Genomic DNA, 24,427 nt, shown 5'->3' on the forward strand with positions numbered 1-24,427 from the left:
TTTTGTTCTCACTCACTCCAAACAAGTCACTACCTAATGTCTTTGCTGCATTTACATGGCTCTTCCAACAGTAAAAGTCAATTCTGGAAGCAATTCTGAAGTACGCTACTACTTACTCTTATTTGGGGAGGTGTTGATATGGTAACAAGGACCTCTGGCACACATAAGTGTGAGCATGGAATGATTCACTGACCCTGAAGGAATTGAGGAGGAAAATCACAAATTTAGAACTGGAAGATCATTGAGTCCAACCTCACCATTTTACAGATGAAAAACTGAAGGAGACAGCATAAGTTACTTGCCCAAGGTCACACAGTTAATAAGTGTCTGAGGCAGAATTTTAAATGAGAACTCCAAGCCCAGGACTCTACATTGTGCCATCTTGGGAGAGGGTGGATTCCACACAAGATCTTGGTGGATGGGAGATTTTAATGGTCTGCTGTAGAATTTGAACTTGATACAGAAATTGTAAAAGTATAATGACTATTTGTTCATTGATTCACGATACGTTTATTGAACTCTTGCTTCGTGTGAAGCACTAAACCCTACCCTAACACTGACATCCATCACCCTACACCCTGACCTGAACAACCCAGAATTGCTCAGAAATGTTATGGGGTCGAGACTCTGGGTGATGACAGAAGAAAGCAGACCCTGGCTTCGACCTCTTCTCTCCTTGCTTGCAAAATACAGAAGGTTAAGTGACTTGTTGTTCACCATTTCCTGCCTCGAAGTCAGCTTCTCCAACCATGAAGCCACATTGTGGGATCTTCATGTTACCTGATGAGGCGACAGATCTGCTCTCTAAAAATAGATGAGGATATTAACAGTTCTCGTTTCACTCATACACACTCCCACACCCATATCTACATTGCAGAATCGAGCTTCCCATTCCTATTTCCTTCTGTTTCAACTGATATCTTGGTAGCAATAAAATTTCATGGTTTCAGTTTTGTATATACCCACATGTAGGTCTACATCTGCCCATCTGCTGATTGATTGATGGCAATGTCTCTACTTTCCATCATTGGGCTAGTGGTGGGAGGAGAGGGTGTGGGCAAGCAGCTGGAGGTGTTCATGGAAAGATGCTTGCTTTAAAAAAAAAATAGGAATCAGGAGAACAGAGTTAAGATGGAGAAAACTTGGAATCTTTCCTCCTAGAATTTAATTCAATAAACATTTATTATTAAGCACCTAATAAATGTAAGGAAAACTTAAGCACAAACTTTGTGCTGAACAACGTGCTAGCATGTGCTTTTCCTAGATGATAGGTCACAGTTCTTGCTCACAGAAAGCTCACAGAAAGGAGCCCATAAATTGAACCAGAGGCTTAGGTGTGCACAGAAATGGATACTCAAGCCAGGTCCTGGAAAGGACTGACAGATGACAATGAATGAGAGTGTCAGAACACGGTTAGGAGTGGTAGCTGAACTATGGAGCTTAGAGGCATCCAATTCCACCCCCTCTGATTTTACAAATGGGGTAATAGAAAGCTATAAAATTAACCTATTGGCTAAGGTCATACTAGTAATAAATGACAAAGTCAGAATTTGAATCCAGGCCCTCCAAATTCAAACCAAAATCCATTCCCTTATACCAAATCAATGGCATGGGAGTGGGGAGCAATAGGAAAAAGAAGTTTTTATATAAAGAAAAGGAAGGGAGAAGGAGAGAGAAGGTGATGCTGAAATTTTTAAGCAATACAAGAGGGAAGCTTAGGCAGTTCATGTTGGATGATACGGCTTTTCTCAGTAAAATAGGAACCAGATCACCTGCTATAAATATGCAGAATGTAGTTTGGCACATGGTGGGGAATGAGGGGAAAGAAGAAATGGTTTGGAATGTGGGGAATGAAGCAAGAAGTATAGTATCCACTGGTTTCTCCTAAGGTAAGTAACATACAGCGTTGTGCTCAAAGACTTTGCAGCCTAGTGGGGGATGTGGCATCCACACAATGAAATACAACACAAAATAGAATCTAACAAATTTGCAAAAGGAGTAGAAGGTGCTCTTGAATCAGATATTTTGTGATCCTTATCAGATGAAAGGGGGGAGTAGGACTTCTGGTCACATTTGCTCTTGATCTTGAAGGGCCAATGGGATGTTTGTCCATTAGAGGATATGGCAGAAGACGGATCAATGAGGAGCAGCTAACGGTTAGACAGAGACACATGTGCATATGTTTTGCCCAGGCATATACTTTCTATTCATTTTCAAAATGAATTTAATTGTCTAGTGCCCAAGCATCACTGCTTCCTGGGAATTCTATCTGACAACACCTGAGAGAACAATAATGGTTTCTCACTTCATTTGTTAAGCTCTTTCAGAATAATGCTCCAATGTTTCAAAGGTCCCATTGGCATGAGGACTCTGTTCACTGACACAGATAACAACCATTGTATAACATTGTGTTTGAGAACTGCTATGGCCAAAAAAAATCATCTGATGATGACTCCCTCTGAAATTTTTGAGGCTGTCCAATGATAGATACTCAGTACATCACTAGACCAAGTTTCAAAACCTTCCCAGCCTTGCAGGGCCTGCCAGAGATTAGCATCCTCAGGCATAGCCTTGGATGACCCAGAGTCAGCTTTATATCCTACCTACCAAAGTAGGACTTCAGTGGAAGTTTTGGAATGGTAAGAATTTGTAGAATGACAGATTTAGATCTGGAAGTAAATTTAGAGACCATCTAGTCCAAACTCTCTATTTTACAGATTGAGTAACTGAGGCCCCAGAAGTAAAATGACTTGCCCAAGGTCTCATGGGTAATATGTAACAAAGGCAGAACTCAAAGTCATATCCCCTGACTCCAAAGTCAATGCTTTCCCTCTTGTACAATGCTGCTTCTCTATTTTATATATAGCAATGTGTTGATTTATCAGTAAACATAGGCCTATGTGCAAGGCATTATGGTAGGTTTTGTGCATACAAAGAATGAAACAATACTTACTATGTAGGAGTGTGTATCCTATTGGGGTTTATGGAGTGTTTCATAGACTCTGTTTTGACAGATGGAATGAACACTAATAACCAATATGGAAACTCTCTTCCATCTGAATTTTCCCTTGCCTTCCCCATCCTGCTAGCCGGATGACTTTTCATCTAAATGTGTATCCATCCTCATCCTTGTTTCTTGCACAACTGCATATTTTTAAACTTATTACAATGGGTCAGTGCTAGAGAGTACAGTAGTAGTTTCTCACTTCATTTTTGTTAAGCTAGGAAAAGTCTGGAAATCCAGAAGTAGGCTGGGAACAACCACCACTGGTCAGGCTGACTGCCAGTCATCTCTCCCAGGGAAAGGGGTTGGGGTGAAGGTAGGTAGGAATGAAGGGACTCTGATACCTGACTATGCACACATAGGATTGGATAGCAGCTTGATAGAGCCAGGTAGGGATCAGCCTTGGTTAAACCCAAGGAGTAATGGCCCCAGTGGCAATGGACCAGAGTAAAGTGTAAAGTCCAACAGGTTCAGATAAGGAGGTGGAAGGGGCAGAAGAGGGGTAGCAATAGTAGAACAGAAGAAAGTTCAAAGCCAGTCCTAGTCAGAAAGGTGAACAGTCCTGATACAAATGGAAGCAGACAAGGGAGGAGCCCAAAGCCAGCCTTATCAGATTACCTGGAATGACCAGGTGGAGTGATCATGAGGTCAACAGAAAAGAGAAGCAAATTGTCCTGATATGGAAACCCATGCAGATATTTAACAGGTCTGGTGGAGGCCAGCTGCCTGAGGATGTAAGACACCAAGTTCAAAGAATCTTCTGGGCTGGGGATGGGAGAGAAAGGATATCTTCAGAGAAGACAGGAATCTTCAACCTCCCCTTTTATTATTACTATAGGATTATTCATGATCATCATTCAAATTCTCAATAGGCATCATAATTATAATCATTTATGGATATTCAATTATCAATATTTAATTTTTTCCTTGATGTGGGGGACATACAGAGAAGGAAACACAGGCTTCATAGGACCGTAAATTTAAAGCTGGTAGGGATCATGGAATCATAGATTTAGAGCTCAGAGACCATCCAGTCTAACCCTTCATCCATTAGATGAGAGCACTGAGGCTGAAAAAAGATACATGATCTGGTCAGTGTTATACAACTGCTAAGTATCTTGAAGGTTTGAATTCAGATCTTCCTGATATCAAGCCTGGCATTCTATCCACTGAGCTACTGTTTCTAATTTTGTATGTGTTTTGTTGTATCTGGGTTGAACCTTCCTGACATTGAGGAAGGACTGGGAGTCTGGCCAGAACTACAGAGTGATGTGATGACCTGGGTTTTAGTCGTCAGAGGAAGGCCAGCAAGTGCTCTTTTTAGATTATTCATGTCGTAGTGAGGATGTGAATCTAAAGATCCGGATTTGAGAGGATATTCCATTAAGAAAAAGACAAGTAGGATGTGAATATCATTGGCAATGTCCCAGCTAAACCTAAGATCCAAGGGGGATACCCAAGCAGGATCAGGGCAGGGTGTCAACTGACGCTCAAGCAGTCAGTGCAGGAAAGCACCAATTATCAGGGACTCAGAAACAGACGAGAGGTCAAAGATGGGGAATTTAGACACTGAAAACAGAGATACAAGTCAGGATATCCTACCTCTAGATAACTAAAGGGCAAGGCAGGGAAGCCAATCACTGGAAAACTTGGAAACAAACTACAAACCCTGTTCCTATAAAACAGAGAAAACCAGGTCAGATTAGAGGGCTGCAACGTTGACCTCTGTGCCGATAGTAATAGTCAATATTACATAACTCTTTAGGGTTTACAAAACACTGTTAATTACATATGTTATTTCATTTGATCCTCACAGCAACCCATGAAGTAGATGCTATTAATATTCCCACTGTACAGATGGGGAAACTGAGGCAGGGAAGGTTAAATGACTTGTCAAAAGTCAAAGAGCTAGTAAATTTCTGAAGCCAATTTTGAACTCAGGTCTTTTTGACCATCGTTCAGTTATTTCAATCAGGTCTGACTCTTTGTGACCCCATTTGAGGTTTTCTTGGCAGAGATATTAGAATGGTTCACCATTTCCTTCTCTAGCTCACTTTACAGGTGAGGAAACTGAAGCAAACAAGGTTAAGTGACTTGCCCAGGGTCACAAAACTAGTGTCTGAGGGAGGATTTGAACTCAGGAAGATGAGTCTCCTTGACTCCAGGCCCAGGGCTCTAACTATCTACCTGCCCCTTTTGGGCCACCTGTCTGGGAAAAGCTAGCATCACAGTAAAGGCAAAGCAGTGAGACCATGAAGATAGAAGAATAAGAGCTGGGGTGAGGTCCTGGGCTATTGCCATGCTTCATCTATGTGCAGGGCCATCTTAGTTATATAATACTTAAGGGAAGGAAACAGTGCAGACATTGCTAGTATCTACCGTAAGCCTGAATGACATAAGTCTGTGGCTGCAGAAAGATTATGAGTGATTAGTGATGGAAAAGGAGGATCTAAGCCTGATTATCACACATGGCTGAGTGGTACAGTTGGATTTTCTGAGGATGTTCCTTTTGTCTGTGTCTGTGTGCTCTCAAGATCACCCCACTCTGACAGAATGACACTTAACGGGTGGGAGTAGTCTTTATTATGTAATTATCTGGGCAGTTTCTTAATCCGATGTTTCATCACCCCAGAATTAAAGATGTGCTACCTTGGGAGTGGTCTACAATGAACCATGTAGCTCAGAGTTAGGAAATTGCTTGAGTGCTCAGCTCTGCTTTCTGAAATACCTGTCCCTGTCCATAGGAGGTCACTTTGTGGAGGAAAGGGATGGGACAGTAAGAAATTACTTCATTATTTCCTTTTATCTCCCTAGCCTATGGCTGGAATTGGTTTCTGGACTCAAGTTTGGGCTGAGATTACAGGTGAGAGCTAAGTAAATTCAGCTGCCAGGGTTGTGGAGGAATTTAGGGGGAGGGCAGAGAGACTTGTAGATTAAAACAAGGAAGTTCAAGCATAAACTCATTTAATTTAACGTGAATTCAACTCTTTGTCCTTGGAGGGGAAGGAAAGAGAGAAGAGAGAATTAGTGAGAAAGGGAAAGGGGAGAAGGGAAAGAGATAGGAAAAGGAAAGGAAGGTGTGAAGGGGAGGAGAGAAAATATGAAAATCAGAATGAGTACTGGGAAAGAATAGCAAATGAATAGATTTACAGTTTCATGTGCAATCACCTTTTTTATTATACTATATTATGGAAATGCTTATTTTATTCCATAAATTATAAAAAAAGCACAATGAAATAGATGAGTACTGAATGCTCAGAATCATCAACCTATGCTAGGGAATGGGTTTTCCAAATGAAATATGTAAACCTCAGTGCATCTGGGTTAGTCCATGTAAAGGGCCATGCTTACATACTGGGTAAGCACTTGGCCATTATTTTTTTTGTGTGCATATTATGATTTTTTCAACACGATGTATAGCCATATAACAGGCACTTAATAAATGTTTACTGATGGACATGGATATTTTGGTTTGGAAAGTTACATAGATGACGGATGAATGGAAGTGTTAAATACTTAACAGCCGGCTGTCAAGAAAAAAAACACATATTAACAGAACACTTTAAAGTTTAACCTGCATTATTAGAATTTTCTCCATCACTCTCTTAAGTCTTCTCTAGACAATCAGCAAAACAATAAATCAAGCCTTTGTACTTTTTGCTAATTTTGAAGAAATTTGCCAGTTGGTTCTGGTTTGAGCAGGTTCTAGCAATCCCTTGAATGTGTCCCAAATTGTATGGAACTTAACTTTTGCAATCACAGGTGCATACCCAAGTCTCCTTTCTGGTATATAGCTATTCTTCATGCCAAACAATAACATTGTGCAACGTACCAAAAAAAGTTTGATAATCGTTGATTTGGTAACTCTAAATGAATTTGGGTCTTCTTGCCCCAGATGAATTATACCAAAGGGTACTTGAACAACCTTCATAATAATGAATATGTTTTTAGGTCCATTGAATGCCAAATAACAGTTTCACAACAATTAGACTTTATTTCTTTCCAGGTTCAAAATCTGTGTCAATTTCTTCATCTGTAAAATGGGAAAGCTGCACTACCTACCGTGGGAGAATCATAGAATCTTGGGTTTAGATTTAGAAGGAGCCTCAGAGACCACTTAATCCAACCTATACTTCAGTGATGATTTCCTTTATCCGTTCTTTGACAGGAGATCACTCCAGTCTCTATTCCAGGGACAGAACATGTGAGAAATTATGTAAAATATTTTGCAAATATGAAGTATGAGACACAGAATGTTATATTTAGAATTAGAGGACCTGGTTTTGAATCTAGATTCTGTTATGTATTGCCTGCATCCATTGGCAAATCATCTAGGGTTTCCTGGGATCATAGATTTAGAGCTGGAAGGGACCTCAGAGGCCATGGAATACCACCCTTTCATTTTACAGATAAGGAAACTGAGACATCAGGGTCTCACAGTTAGTATCTATGTAAGGTGAGGTTTGAGCCTATTTCCCAATGATAAGTCTAGGGCTCATATTCACTAAACCACATTTCATTTTCTGCAAAGTGATAAACCTCTGAGATCCCTTCTAGAGCTAAAAAATGTAAGCTATTGATATACTGTTTTTAAAAAGGGGATTCCTGCTTTAAGCAGATATCAGACTAAGATGTCAGGGCCTTTTGGAATCCATGACTGCATGTATCCATCTAACTTAAGGACAGCTAGGTCCACTGGGACAGAACACTGTGCCCGCCATCAGGAAGATTCATTTTCCTGATTTCAAATCCAGCCTCAGACACTTATTAGTTGTGTGACCCTGGGCAAGTCACTTAACTCTGCTTGCCCAAGATTGCCCAGCTAGTAAGTATCTGAGGTCAGATTTGAACTCAGGTCTTCTTGGCTCCAGACTTGGTGCTTTATCTACTGCACTACCTAGATGCCCCTTTAGATAAATAATACTTAAATTTTAAGAAAGGTTCCAGTTATTCCTTTGCTTTCTAATGTTTCTTATTAAGAATGGGCATTATATTTTGTAAAAAAAAATAATTTCCAGTATCTATTGATATCATCATATGAATTTTGTTGTTTTTATTATTAATACAATCAATTATCCTGATAGTTTCCCCAATATTAAACTAGCCCTTGACTTCTGGTATGAAGTTCACCTTGTAATAGAGTATGACCTTTATGATATGTTGCTGCAATCTCCTGTTAGTATTTTGTTTTTTTTATTGACATTCATTAAAAAAATTGGTCTACAGTTTTCTTTCTCTGTTTTTGCTCTTTCTTGATAGGTATCAAAACTATATTTATGTCATAAAAGGAATTCGGCAGCACTCCTTTACCTATTTTTTTCAAATAGTTTACATGGTATTGGAATTACTTGTTCCTTAAATATAAAGAATTCACTTATAAATCCATCTGGTCCTGGGAATTTTTAATTAGGGATCTCACTGATGGCTTGTTTAATTTCTTCTTCTATGATAGTATATTTAATATTCTATTTCCTCTTCTGTTAATCTGGGCAGTTTATATTTTTGTACATATTTGTCCTTTTCACTTGGAATATCAATTTTACTGGCATATGATAGAACAAAATAACCCAAAATAATTGCTTTAATTTCATCATCATTGGTAGTGTCCTTGTCCTCTTCTTTTTTTGACACTGCTAACTTGGTTTTCTTCTTTCTCTTTTTTTAAATCAAATTAATCAATGATTTATTTATTTAAAAAAATAAAATCAGCTCCTAATTTTATTTATTAGTTCAGTGTTTTCGAAAATTTAGTTAGAAATTAGTTTTTGAAAATTTTAGTTTTGTTGATCTCTCCTTTGATTTTCAGTATTTCCATTTTGGTGTTTAATTGGGGATTTTAAATGTGTTCTTTTTCTAGTTTTTTTTTAAGTTCTATACTCGATTTATTGATATGCTCTTTCTCTCATTTACTGCTGTACATGTTTAGAGATATAAAATTTCCCCTCAGTAGTAATTTGGCCAACATCCCACAAATTTTGGTACATTGTCTCATTGCTGTCATTCTCTTTAATGAAATTATTTATTTTTTTCTGTGATTTTTTCTTTGACCCAGTCATTCTTTAGGATTAGATCACCTAGTTTACAATTAATTTTTATTTACTTATTTATTTTTAGTTTTCAACATTCACTTCCATAAGATTTTGAGTTCTAAATTTTCTCCCCTTCCCTTCTCCTCCCCAAGATGGTGTACAATCTGACATAAACTCTACCTCTACATTCATATTAAACATGTTTTCACATACAATTAATTTTTAATTTATACTTCCATGGTCCTTTACTAAATATAATTTTCATTTGCATTATGATCTGAAAAGGATGCATTTAATAGTTCTAATAGTCTACTTTTGGGTGTGAGGTTTTTTATGCATGGCCAGTTTTTGTAAAGGTAGAAAAAGGTAGACTCCTTTTTATTCCCATTCATTTTTTCCCCAGAGGTATAGCATATCTAATTTTTCTAAGATTCTATTTATCTCCTTAACTTCTTTCTTATTTATTTTATGCTTATATTTATCTAACTCTGAGAGGACAGGATTGAGATCCCAACTAGTACAGTTATACCACTTTTCTTTAAGAATTTGAATACTATGATATTTGATGTGTATATGTTTAGTATTTCTATTACTTTATTACTTATGGTGCCTTTTAGCAGTTTGCTTTGTCTGAGATCATGATTTCTCCCCTCACATTTTTTTTTGGCTCAGCTGAAACATAACAGATTCTGTTGCAGTCTCTCTGTTTCAGGTGTGTTTCTAATAAACAACATACTGTAGAATTCTGGTTTCTAATTCTAATTCTACTCTCCACTTCTGTTTTATAGGTGAGTTCATTTTATTCACATTCACAATTTTACTTACTGGCTATGCATTGTCTCAATCTTATTTTCTTCTGTTAATCCTTCTCTCTCTTTTTATCCTATTCCTCCTCTAAAATCTGTTCTGCTTCTGACCACTGCTTTCTTTAATTCACTCTTGCTTTTATCATCTTCTTGTTTTCTTTATCCCTTTCCCATCTTACTTCCTGTTTGGGTAAGATGAATTTCTATTACTAGTTGAGTATGTATATATATATATTTTCCCTCTTTGAATCAATTCACATATGAGTGAGATTCAAACATTGCCTGTCCCTATTCCCCATTTTCCCCTCCACAATAAAAGCTTTTTTTCCTGTGCCATTTTTTTTGTGAAATAATTTTCCCCATTCTTCCTATCCCTTCTCTTTCTTCCAGGTCAATCCTCTTTCTCACCTTTACATCATTACAACATAATTGACTTACTCGTGTGTGTTCTTTTTATGTAGAAACCTTCTAACTGCCCTAATAATGATGAAGTTCTTAGAAATTATATGTATTAGCTTCCATATAGAAATCTAAACAGTTTAACTTTATTGAGTCCCTTATTATTTCTCTTTTATGTTAACCTTATTATGCTTCTCTTAAGTCTTGAATTTGAAAGTCAAATTTTCTCTTCAGCTCTGATTTTTTCATTGCAAAGGCTTGAAAATCCTCTATTTCACTAAATATTCATTTTTTTCCTTAAAGTATAATACTCAGTTTTACTGGTTAGGTTATACTTGGTTGTAATCCCAGCTCTTTAGCCTTCTAGAATATCATACTTCAAGCCCTCTGTTCCTTTAATGTCATGACTGGTAAATCTTAAATGATCCTGACTTTGTTTCTGCAGTATTTGAATGATTTCTTTCTGGCTGCTCAAAGCATTTTCTTTTTGACCTGGGAGTTTTGGAATTTACCTATAATATTCCTGGGAGTTTTCATTTTGGGGTGTCTTTTGGGAGGTGATCAGTGGATTTTTTTTTTGCAGTTTCTATTTTACTTTCTGGATCTAAGCTATCTGGGAAGTTTTCCTAGATAATTTCTTGAAATATGATGACTGGGTTCTTTTTTTGATCACAGTTTTCAGATAATTCAATAATTATTGAATTATCTCTCCTCAATCTATTTTCCAGGTCAGTTGTTTTTCAAATGAGGTATTTCACTTTTTTTTCTATTTTTTCATTCTTTTGACTTTGTTTGATTGTTTCTTGATGTCTCATGGAATCATTAGGTTCCACTTGCCCAATTCTAATTTTTAAGAAATTATTTTCTTTAATGAGTTTTTGTACCTCTTTCTTCATTTGGCCAATTCTTTTTTTAAGGTGTTATTTTTATTGTCTACCATTCTCTTTTTTGGTGGAAATAAAATTACCTATTCCATACCTGATTCATGTTAATACCTTCAGCATCTTCATACTTTACCAACTTTATTGAAAGAATCCTTGTATGAGGGCAGCTAGGTGACACAGTAGATAGAGTGCCAGATCTCAAGTCAGGAAGACTCTTTTTCCTGGGTTCAAATCTGGCCTGAGACTTTAACTGGCTATGGGATGCTGGGAAAGTCATTTAACCCTGTTTGCCTCAGTTTCCTCATCAGTAAAATAAGCTGGAGAAAGAAATGGCAAACCTCTCCAGTATCTTTGCCAAGAAAAATCTATATGGGGTCATGAAATGTCAGACACAACCAAAAAATAACTGAACAACAATAACCTTATATTGGAGTCCAAAATAGAATTGTTCTTTGAAAATCCAAAATGGGGGTGGAATCCAAGTACTGGAAAGCCTAGTTCCTCTACTGAGAAGATGGACAATGCCAGAGCAATGAATGTGATTAGTTACTGTGATAGATGAGTCAAATACAGGCTGGCCCATGAGCCTCCAAGTTCAAAGTTACCATGGTAGAATCATTTCTTCCAGTGCATGTACAAAATAGAAGAAGAAGAATAGGACTGTTCTTAGATATTTCTGAGACATGTGTGAAAACAGAACCACAAATACCTTTGGATTCAGTCCAAACAGTTTGCTTCTCCAAGTTTAAAAAAGAAATGCCTGACTTTTTCCACCCCATGATAGATCTTTCTATTGCTGTCTGCTTCATTAATGGTTCCTTGGTTTGTTTCCGACAAGGAAGAAACCAGGAATGATCACTGTGACGTGAACTTATAGCCATGAAAAGACAACAAAGGAAAAAGGGTGAATACTGTCTTCTTAAAGACTGTCAGTAAATGGAAGGCTTGTGGCTAATTTTGTACTGAATTGTAGCCAGACAGCATATTGTTGTTGGTTTGTTTTTTTTTCCATCATTCTGTACTCAAGATAGAATTTCCTCCGGAGACACTTGAAAGGCAGTGAAGTTCCCAGATAAAAAGGTAGACACTCCCTGATGGTTCTCATTCTTATAGTCCACACTTTTCTCAGAACTGCTATTGTATACACTGTTTCTGAGCTTCATGTGCTATTTTGTACCATTGGGCATAATGTTGGAATGTTCTGTAGCTATATAGCATTCATGTATGTTTGTCATGTCTCCCCTTTGAGGTCACAAGCTCCAGGAGAGCAGGGGCCAAATCTTGGAGTCCTGCATTGTCCACAGCACCATCCATAGGTTATGTGTCTAGCAGCTACCTGTAGTAGAGTGAATCAGTACCAGCTGACTGAATGATTTTTTGTGGGGTTGGGAGTGGGATGAAATGTCATAAATTCAATTCACTACTTGTGTGGCAGATATAGTACCTCACATTAGCTGGCCTAAAGACTTGTAAAGGAGAGGTCATTTAGGACTTGTCTATTTGACGCATAAGGTACAAGGGAACAATGGATGACATTTTGGTTCAATGTTTTGCTAAATGTTTAAAAATAAAATTCAGAAATAATATTTGCCCATATGCCTAGTTGGGGTTCTGATTTTTGTTTTTTGTTTTTTGTTCCAGACCTACAATTTCACTATCACGGGGAACTCCCAATGAGGAAACCATATCACCCACAAACAAACCAACATAGATCTACAGAACAACAGTTCTGCAATTTAGTCTTAGAGAATTGCCTAAGGGCACTGGAAGGATCATAGGACTATAACATCAGAGATTTAGAACTGGAAGAGACCTTTGAATGCCACTCCTTCACTTTGCAGAAGAAGAAGTTGAGTCTGAGAGATTTTAAGTGGCATGCTTAGGATTACAGTTAGCAAATGCATGAGATCGGATTCAAAACCAAGGCTCTTTGATACTGAAGATGGCCTCCCATCCACTTTGTCTCTTTATTTTGGAAAATCACTTTTGCATCTAAAGAGTATGTTTTATTATGAACGATAATTATATTGATATCAGTAGGTATTAGTCTACTAGAGTAATGGAAAATATAATATTGAATTTTACATTGTAACTATTATTATTATATTTATATATAACTATTATACTTGTTTTATCCTTGACTAGGCTTTAATCTCTTAGAGGACAAGGACTATGTCTTTCATTTCCTTTGTATATCATCAGCACCTTGCCCTTCACTGGACATATAATAAGTTCTTAGTGAACATTTGGTGATATGTTGAAATTGTGGACAAAGTTTCACCATATTTGCTATAATACAAAAATATCATTCATATATACAAGATAAAATCAGGGCACAGATTCCTGACAGAATAGGGTATAGTTTTTAAATTCAGTACTTTATTTTTTATGTAAAAACTTTATATTTTATGTTAACATTAGAAATAAAATTGGTAATATAAATATTTCATATTTTACCTTATATTTTATGTAAAAACAGTTTTAACATTGATTTTTAAAACTTTGAGTTACAAATTCTCTCTCTTCCTCCCTCCATGTCCCCATCCCCATTTAGAAGGCAAGCAATTTGATATAGGTTATGCATGTGTAGTCATACAAAGCATCTCCATATTAGTCATGTTGTGGAAGAAAACGTAGACCCAAAAAAAGCCTTCAGGAAAAATAAAGAAAGTTAAAAAAAAATGATTCAATCTGTGTTCAAACACCATGAGTTCTTTCTCTGGTGACAGATAGCATTTTTCATCATAAGTCCTTCAGAATTGTCTTGGATCATTGTATTACTGAGAATAGCTAAGTCATCTATGGCTGATCATCTTACAATAGTGCTGTTGCTTTGTACACAGTTTATTTCACTTTGTATCAGTTCATGTAAGTCTTTCCAGGTTTTTCTGAGAGCATCCTGGTCACCATTTCTTATAGTACAATAGCATTCTATCACAATCACATACCACAATTTGTTCAGCCATTCCCCAATTGATAGACATGCCTTCAAGTTTTAACTCTTTGCCACCAGAAAAGAGCTGCTCTAAATATTTTTGTACATATGGACCCTTTTCCTTTTTTGATTTTTTTTTTAAATCTCCTTTGGGATACAGACCTAGTAGTGGTATTGCTAGGTCAAAGGATATGCATGGTTTTATAGCCCTTTGGGCTTAGTTCCAAATTGCACTATTAAATGGTTGAATCAGGTCACAGTTCCACAAAGCATTACTGTCTCATTTTTCCCACATCCCCTCTAATATTTGTCATTTTACTTTTCCATAAGAGGGTATAGTTGGCAGCATTTCTGATTAGACATCCCAAAACAGAAAATGTTATCTGATTTTGCATTAAGTTTTAATCACAGTGTTGGGAAACACATGAAGAAGAAAATAAAGTAGATATAGTAAGTCTGCAATGGGATATGACCAGAAGTTGGGCCATCTTGTTATGTATGAGACCCAATCAGCAAGGAGGAGAGACCCAAGCTGCCTAAGGCCCAGAATTGGACTAGAGAAGCATGGATGTCATGGTACCCTGTCTGCTGAAAGAGGAGACCCTGAATCCTCACTCTATATGGAAGGATCAAGCCTGATCTGGGGCAGAAAGAATTCCCACTACAGGACAGCTTTCAACATCTCCTAATATTACTGGTATAACAGGGAACTAGAACATGCAGACTACTGCTAATGCAGTACCCACATGGTAGAGGGCCTGGGGAGCTTTATTATGGGAGAATGATGATGATGCAAAATTTGAAGTGTCTTGGAGAGACGCATGGACATTTTGTGACTAGTTCTGGTCTGTTAACCATTAGGTAGAAGTCACTTGGCTGAAGCTGGAGAATCAGAACTAGACGTACCTTCCAAAAGCTTCAGCTGGCCTCATTTCCTCTCTCTTGGTTTGTCCTCTTCTCTTGGACTAATTTTTGTCAGCTGACTTCTTACTAGATGGTATCTGGTAAGAGACTGTAAGGGGAGAGGCCTTGGGTCCTCATTATGTCTGAGGGCAACATGTGGTCTCAACAAAACAGGCCTTTGTCATTGTCTTGGGATTTTTCCTTTTGTTTAAGGAAATTGGAGATGATAATCTTGTGAGTTTTGAAAGGTTGGGAGAAAAGACAACCAGGAATCCAATAGTTAAGTTCATACTAAGCTTTGCAACTAAACTATCAGAATCAATGCCCTGAAGAACAAGGAACAATCTTCTAACAAGGGTGGGGAGCCTGCACCCTCGAGGCCATGTGTGTTCCTCTAGTTTCTCAAGTGTGGCCCTTTGACTGAATCCAAACTTCACAGAACAAATCCTTTTATTAAGGATTATTTATTTATTATTTATAAATTAATTATTATTGTTTATTATCTCCTTAACAAAAAGATTTGCTCTGTCAAGCTTAGATTCAGTCAAAGGGCTGTACTTGAGGACCTAGAGGGCTACATGTGGCCTCAAAACTGCAGGTTCCTCACCTCTGTTAGACCTAACCTGGTGATAGTTAAGAGGAGGACTCATCCAACAATGCTCCCCCATTTGAACGTGAAGCTTGCTGGGCCCAGTGCTATGTAGAAACTACATTTAGCCTGAGTACATTATCTTCAGATACTGAGGTCATGTAGGGAAAAAGAGTATGCTCCCAAAGTGTTGAAGAGAAATGCTGAGACTTTTGTTCTTGCCCTATCTTTGAAATAACTATCTCTTTGTAAAAGTGAATTGATATGAATGAGTGAAATAGAGCTGGGGTATAAGTCACTGTTGTTTAACAATAAGGATAACATACCTGGAATGAAGGGTCAAGCCCATAGTATTAGAGGACACTCCAACCCCTCAGGGGTACCCCTAGAAGCTTGAGAGGATAGGTAGCCAGCCTGGTTCTGGGATTGTGTGCCCAAGGAGTACCCACTACACTGGCATGGTAAAAAGTAGAAGATACAGGAATAATTTTTCCTACCTTCTTCTCTATGAAAATGCCTTGGAGATTTTGCACCATTTCTTTTCCTACTGATGCAGTACTCTGTGGGAAATGATACCTATCTCTGTATGGAAGACTGAAAATGATTCTAATGTTTGACTTTCTCTTGTTATTTACTCCATGAGTCTGGTCCACATAAATCCTTATGGTCTGATTTATGGCATCTGCTTTGTGTTTTCATAGAGACTGAAGTAGATAGGGCCATTTCCAATCACCCTCAGATGCTAGAGCCCTCCCTTCTCAGTTTAATTTCTATATCAGTGAGAGCCAGAATGAACTGGGTTTACTGCATGGTCTTTAAGAAAGAAATCTGGCCAGTAAATCCCAAGATATCTTGCTACATTTCAGCCATCAAAATTTATATTCCTTTGGGCAGAGCTCCCACAGGTAAGAGCAAGATACCTCATGTGGAGAGAGGGAGAGGAAGGAGAGAAGGGAAGGGGAGGAAGAGAGAAGAGGAGAGGAAGAAGCTGAGTTGCCCAACTAGAACTGGCCAATTGGGTCCCCAGTGGGGCAGTGAGGACAACTCACAGCTTGTTGTTTGTCCTTCATTCTCAAAGGAGACCAATGACATCAGGAGAGTGATGTCTGGACTTCCAAGTGAATTGGTGAAGTCATCCGTCTCTCTCATCCAGAGTCATCTGACTCCAGTGCCAAGACATTGGTCAAGTTGACTGGAAGTAACACCAGATGCATTGGGATGCCTTGGTTTTTTTAAGCTAAGGTAAGAAGGAAGGTTCGGGCTGAGCAGGGAGACAGGGGAGGTGATGATCCCTCAGCAGTGCCCTGAGAGAGGGAAACCAGCTATGATACTCATGTAAATATTCTTGTTTATATAGGTCCTTTCTTTCTTTGCCTGATTGCCTTGGGTACATCCCATAAGCAAGAAGGGGAGGCAATCTGAAACCTGAAGGCAGCTAATTGGTATAGGAGATAGACCATAGGACTTAGAGTCAAAAAACCTTTGTTCAATATGTGCCTATTTGTGTGACTGGAGAAGGCACTTAACTCTACAATGAGGGAATTAGACTCTACAGCTTCTAAGGTCCCTCTCTAGATTCAATAGAGATAGCAACACCAGTGATTTGGAAAAAAATAGTGAGACTAGAGGGTGTGCTCCATGATATCACAAAAAAGTATAAAATGATTCCCACAGAAGCTGTTTCAGGAAATTTTGAGGAGGAAACAATTTCTCATGCTCCATAGAAGGATAAGGGGCACCCACATAGACCACCAAGCACAAGAGCATCTGTATCTGGCTCCACGCAGAAGGAAACTATGATCCAATGACTAGCTAGCAACCTAGGATTATGTTTCTGAATAATAGGGAGCCGAACATAAATACATGCATGGGTTTATCCAGAGGTGGGCTGTTTTATAGGAGCATATATTCAGGACTCACCAGAGAACCTCCCAAGGCTTGGCAGACAGGAAGGATGTTATTGACTTCTGGTGATTGATAACAAACCAAGTTACACTACCAAGAAGAAGCCTTGGAAGAATGCTGAAGGACTATGAAGACTGGTCAGGAAACAACAGAAGGCAGGAACTTCAGCAAATCAACTAAACTATGGGAAATGAGCAGCTAACTCAGAAGGTGGGAGTAAATAATGGAATTTGACTGTCTGGACCACAGATTAAAATGCAGAAATAATGGACTTGTAGCCAGGGTCAGAGTGAATCAAATGGTGGCCAGGGAAAACTGGAGCATTTGCCTGGAGAATATATGATCTGATTAAGGCCTTAAATTGAAAAAGCAGGAAGAGGAAGAAAAGTGTTCTGATACAGCTGTTAAGCTAGATACCACAGGGAGCAGAAGGCATAACATGAGAGAAATAGCTATAAAGGTGATTAGCAAAAAAAAAAAAAAAAGGAAGGGGAGAGGGGAGGAAAGGCAAAAATGATGCTCATTACCTAATTACCTAATATATCTATATGTAAATGGGTTTTAAAAAAACATTTAAAGGGTTTTTTTAAGTGATCTTAATTCCTAAAAGATAAAAATGACTTTATAGATATCATGGAGACTCACTGGGACATGAATTATGGATAGAATTAAGCTATGAAAAGCCACTGTGGGTTCAAAAGGAATAGATTAGGTTAAAGTGATGAGGGAGGGGTGCATTGTTTATCAAGGAGTGGAGAGATGGGTGGCTTTGAGGTAGATCTGTAATTAGTACAGGGCCACTAGGGCTTGCCCCAGACCATCCAGAGAAAAAAGACATATTTCTTACTTACAGGGGAAGCGTGCTACCCCCTTCATTGCCTGGCCCTAAGCCATCACTTCTAGAGGATTCAGTTGTCCTCATTCTCCACCCTCCAGTTCTCTTTCCCCTGCACTAGAGTGCTGTACCCAACCAAGACAGACTGCTTGTGTACTTCTGTCGTGGGGACCCATGCCACATAGGACCCACGATCAGTGGCAATGGTAATGCATCCCAGCCTCAGGGTATCCTGGGATATGAATCTCCTCTTATCACTTACCTCATACTCAGCTAAATTTACCCAGGGCTCCAGAGTTCCCAGTTATGGCTCTGCTTTTCATAAGGAAATCCTGGAGACAAAGTCAAAAATAATTCCTCTGAAGAGTAATAAAAGAAGGGCAATGTGTAAAGAGACCAAGATGGCCTCACAGGGAATTTATCAACTAATTAATCATCTTTAAAGGATGAACATGCAAGATAGAAGTAAGCGATGGCAAGTAATTGGTGGCAGTTACAGAAGGTATGTTCCTGTAGGCATGAAAGGACAGCATGAGCTAAGGCTGGAGAGTTCATTGGAAGGATTGGGAAGGTAACTGCAGATCATGGGGAGGAGGCAGAACTATTCAATTTCATTTTGCTTCCATTTTCTTAGGAAATGTACTCAGGTTCGTGCAACTAGAAGGTATCTGAGAGGCCAAACCCAGTCTCTCCATTTTGTAGTGAGGAAATGGAGGCCCAAGGAGGTTAAATGATTTCCCCAACAGCACACAAGTAATGTATGTCAGAGGTAGGATTTGTGCTCAAGTCCTTTGACTCTAGAACTAGTATTCTTTCCGTGGTACCAGGAAACACTAGAAAGTATAAAAAATAGCCAATTAAGGGTGAGAGCACCTTGCTCTCCTTAATGGATTTAAATAATCTAGCCTGAATGAACTGCAATCCCTGAAAATGAAAACCCTATAATGGATTTTTAAAGGAGTGATTTGAGAACACAGAAATAGAAACAGTGATGATTAGGAGCCAGTATAGATTAATTAAGAGCAAATCATTCCGAAGTGTTTTCTTTTATTTTTTTGGAGGATCTCATCAAATTGTTCTATGCAAATTTGGAGATCCTCTGAAGTATTTTTTTGATCAAGTTGTAATCATGAGAATGCAGTCAGAACAATCTATTAACAAGGCATCTGACCAAATCAATTTCAATACCATTGTAGTCAAGTTTGCAAACTGAAGATTCAGTGGTGGTGCCATTAGCTGAGCTTTGAAATAGCTAACCAACTTGACCTCCAGAGCAGTGAAGATTTCACCTTATGGGAAGGTCTCTAACGAAGTTGGCCAGGCAACTTTTCCAGACTGAGTTCTCATCCAACATTTTTATCAATAACTTCAATGAAGGAATAGAGGGTATACTTATCAAATTCCCAGATGACATCATATGGTAGAATTGGGATTTTTAAAAATCTCAGAGTATTGGAAGAGTGAGATGAAGCAAATAAAAAGAAACTTCATAGGGATAAACATAAAATCCTTCACTTGGTGTCAAATTATCAACTACTGAAACAAATAAAACAAGAAAGCAGTTCATATAGAAAATACCTAAGGGTCTCAGTAGACTTTAGCACAATATGAGTTGGTGTAATCATGTGGAAGGCAAAGGAAAGCTATTCAAACTTAGGCTATGTTATTAAAATATGGTGTCCATGTTAATAAAATACGGTGTCCACTGCAAATTGTGATAGTGTTCAGGTCCTACCTGTGACAACTGCTGGCTGTATGTATGCCTTGGAAAAGTAATTTAACCTCTCAGGGTCACAAGCCACTCTATCAAACTACAAATTGCAGAGATGGTATGGATACCAAATGGTAAAATGTGTTTTCCTATAAGTAAGTTATCTATACAAAAATAGTCATGGGTTTTCCGTCTTTATCTAATGACCAATCAATAAACATTTATTAAACATCTGTTGTGTGCGAAGCCTAGGCACATATGCCAGGCACTATGCCAAGTACTGAGGATACAAGAAAAAAAAGGCAAAATGACAGTTCCTTCCTTCAAGGAGACTTCAATCCAACGGGAGAGAAAGCATCCAAAAACATATATACAAACACAGGACCAATGAGTTGATATTCTGTAAGAAACAAATCAGAGGAATATTAATATAAATGAAAACTGAAAAAGTAAAGATGTTAAAATAAAGTGAACAAAACCCTCACAAGTTCTCCACTGAGAGACAAATAAAAGATAAAAGATCTGGTGAATTTGCTTTCATTATGTTTTCTCAAGAGAACACAAAACATTATTACATAGAGCACTTGGTCACCTCACCTTGAAGTGCTTGAGAAATATATGGAACAATAGAAGACAAGGAAGATAGCTACTATTTGTCTGTTAACATCTGCTTAAGGGGGTGAAGGAGAGAAAATATGTGAACAATTTGATGAGATCCTCCAAACCAATTCATTATATACCGGGATGGTCAAGTACTTCAGCACAAAGGTGGGCCCAATGGAACATGGAGAAAATTGTTTTTGAAAACTAATAGTTCAGGTTTAAGAAATGAAAGCATTCAAAGGCATATAGATTACACATATATCTTATGGTTATATATAATGAATATCTTTTTTAAAAAGTCTATCAGACTGTGTTGGATTTAACAAGACTGGGGAAGGGGTTGCTGACCATGAATAGTCTGGCCAACTTAATAAGGTTGAACATCAGGTTTTTGGTTTAGCCTTTAAAAAAGCTGCCTATGCAAAGTGGGAATCTCCTCCTGGAGGGATTAAAGCACAATGGAAAGAGCAATGACTGTGGAGTCCATGAACCTGGGTTCATAGCTCACCTGTTTGACCTTGGGTAAGTCACTTAACTTGCCCTGGGTCTCAGAGTTCTTTGATTTCCTTTTTTCACTTCAATTCCTTTTTGTAAAGTGATTGAGCTGGACTAGATGGCTTCTAATATCCCTTTTTAGCTCTGAGATTTTGTGATTTCTCATTTACAAAGCATGTGGTTGATGGATGACCTCTTCTTGATTGGAGCATGGGGAATTGATAACCTGTTGAGGATGATTCTTTCAGTCATGGCTATTGTAGATCTAAGCCGTCTCCTGGGCTTCATAGGACTCCAGATTGTAAAGGGGAGTAGACACATACAACGAAATAGATTAGAGATGCAAGGAAAGCTGAATACAGAGAGATATCAGACATAAGAATGGTTTTGTATCCCTGTGGGGAGGGAAACCCTGCTTCTTTGAATAGCCTTCACTGCCCTTTCTCCAAGAACTTCTGGGCCTCAGGGGTGGCAACAGAAGGACTGATGAGAAGTTCTGAGTCAGTCTTCTTGTAGGGGAGAGGGGAATTTCATAGATAATACTGAGTTGTCTCCAGGTTTCTGGAGAAAAAATGGTATTTCATCCTATTTGTGCTTACCCTGGAAGGGAATTATACTTGAGACTGATGGAAAGATGACCCCTGATGAGCCTCACTTACACCCAGGGACCTGTAGAGTTTTCTAGTCAAGGATGGGGTTCCCCATGAAGGGAATTTTTTCATTTGAAGTCATTAGAAAACAAACCACCTTCCCACTACAGTTCACATGACTCATAGTAGTGGAGGAATCCAGATTACTCTTTCACATTATGACTCCACAGTTTGCTGTTTTTGAACTTCTGTCCTCTCCAGGAGACTGCTCAGCAACTCTGGTGGAACTCCTTTTCTCTCCTGAAGAACATATCCAAGAAATCACCCTTGTCCAGGAAATTCTCTTGTTCTCCATATGTGGGGAGTGGGAGTGAAGAATGAGAGAGAGAGAGAGAGAGAGAGAGAGAGAGAGAGAGAGAGAGAGAGAGAGAGAGAGAGAGAGAGAGAGAGAGAGCTAAGCAGAGTCAGTGACCATAAAACTGACTTAGATTCCAGAGCAAAAGTAAGCCTCCCTCCCTATATGCTCAATCTTCTCTCTAGGGAACTATAGGAGCCCAAAGATGACAGCAGGTGGAGAAAACATGGGAGTGGCAAGGACTCTTAGACAAAGTCTCTTAGAGAGAACAAGGGAATTTTCTGGACAATGTTGAATTGTTAAACTCAGTCTTTGGGAGAGAAAAGGAGTTCCACCTGAACTGCTAAGCTGTCTCCTGGAGAAGACAGAGCTTCAGAAACAGCAAACTATGGAGTCGTAATGTGGAAGAATAAATTTGAACACCTTCCTCCACTACTAGGAGTTACATGGATTATGTAAGTCTACCAGGAAAGTGGTTGGTTTTCTAATAATTTCAAATGAAAAATTTCAGAAAGAACCCTATCCTTGGCATATAATGCAACAAAATATGTATATATGATATATATATATCATATATACATATTATATATGTGTGCGCATTATAAATATACATATATATATATATATGTGTTGTTGGTCACACTTTGTTTTTGAAGAGGATCAATAACACCAGGAAGATGATGTATTAACTTACAAGTGAATTGGATTTAAGTGAAGCAGGGCTGTGTAAATCATCAACCTGTTCTCTTTCCTCCAGAATCACTGGAGTCCAGTGGGAAGACATAGGTCAGGACAATTGGTGATGGCCCCAGATGCAGTGGGAGACTCTGGGCATTTTAAGTTAAGGTCTTTCCCAAGTCAATTTCCCGAGGCAATATCCATTCAGAGATTAAAGGCTAAGTAAGAAATGGGACAAAAGATGACTTAGTGTGACTTCCCAAAAAAATCAGTCTGGGAGGGAAGACTCTTAGCATATCTGGCCAGAACAGAAAAAATTATTATTTATACTCATTCTGATCTATCAAAACCCAGACAATTTGGACTTAAAGATATACACAGGTATCTCCATTTGAATCCCAATGGGCTTTATCAAAGACTGGCTTACCAGAGCTACATTTCAAGAAATCATAAATGAAAACTACATGAGACACATGTATATGTGTGTATAAATATACTTACACACATATAATATTCCTCTTCCAGACTGCTTTGTTCTGTTTTACAGGCTGGAGAACTGGGATGTTGCACAGGGCTACAGTAGTCATCACTCAATCAGATATCTTCACTGAAAGACCAATGGGTCAACAAGTGCTCAGATCAGGGGTGAAGAAGAACCTGTAGTCTCTAGGCCACACATGAAGCTCTAGGTCCTCAAGTGCAGCCCTTTGATCTAAACTTTAAAGAATAGATCCTTTCATTTAGGGGATTTGTTCTGTGAAGTTTGAATTCTGTCAAAGGGCTACACTTGAGGACCTAGAGGGCCACATGTGATTTTGAGGCTCCAGGTTCCGCACCACTAACTCAGACCAATGGTAGTCTTTGTGTCCTATCAAAGAGGTGTTATCAATCATATCAATCTCAGTTGTTTTTTTTATTTGTTTTTTGTGGGGGAGCTTTTTGTTTTTTAGTTAATGAGGAGGAACACACTTTCTATGGGGAGATATGTTTGAGGTTAGAATAAAGTCAGAATTAAGGTCTCAACATTAAACCTTATAAAGTGGATCAGGTTACTCCCAAAGACACCTTCTACATGAGCACTGAGCAGTATAAAAATAGAATTGACTGTCTTTTTTTCTTATAGTTTTGCAAAAGACTTTCATAATAGTCATGTTGTGTAAGACTAACTATATTTCCCTCCATCCTATCCTGTCCCCCATTTATTCTATTCTTTCATTTGACCTTGTCCCTTCCCCAAAGTGTAATTACTCCTTCCTCCCATTTGCCCTCCCTTCTATCATCCCCCACCCCACTTGTCCCCTTCTCCCCTACTTTCCTGTAGTGTAAGCTAGATTTTCACACCAAATTGAGTGAGCATGTTATTCCCTCCTTAAGTCATATGTGAAGAGAGTAAGCTTCATTTTTTCTCTCTCACCTCCTCCCTTTTCTCCTCCATTGAGAAAAACTTTTCTTAGCTCTTTTATGAGTGATAACTTGCCACATTCCATTTCTCCCTTTCTCCTCCCAATATATTCCTCTCTCACCTTTTAATTTTATTTTTATATATCATCCCTTCTTATTCAACTCACTGTGAGCTCTCTGTCAATATATATATATATATATGTGTGTGTGTGTGTGTGTGTGTGTTTGTGTGTGTGTGTATAATCCATCCAACTATGCAAATATTGAGAAAAGTCTCAAGAGTTACAAATATTATCTTTCCAAAT

Source organism: Notamacropus eugenii, chromosome 6, assembly GCF_028372415.1.
Source record: "Notamacropus eugenii isolate mMacEug1 chromosome 6, mMacEug1.pri_v2, whole genome shotgun sequence".
Classification (NCBI taxonomy): domain Eukaryota; kingdom Metazoa; phylum Chordata; class Mammalia; order Diprotodontia; family Macropodidae; genus Notamacropus; species Notamacropus eugenii.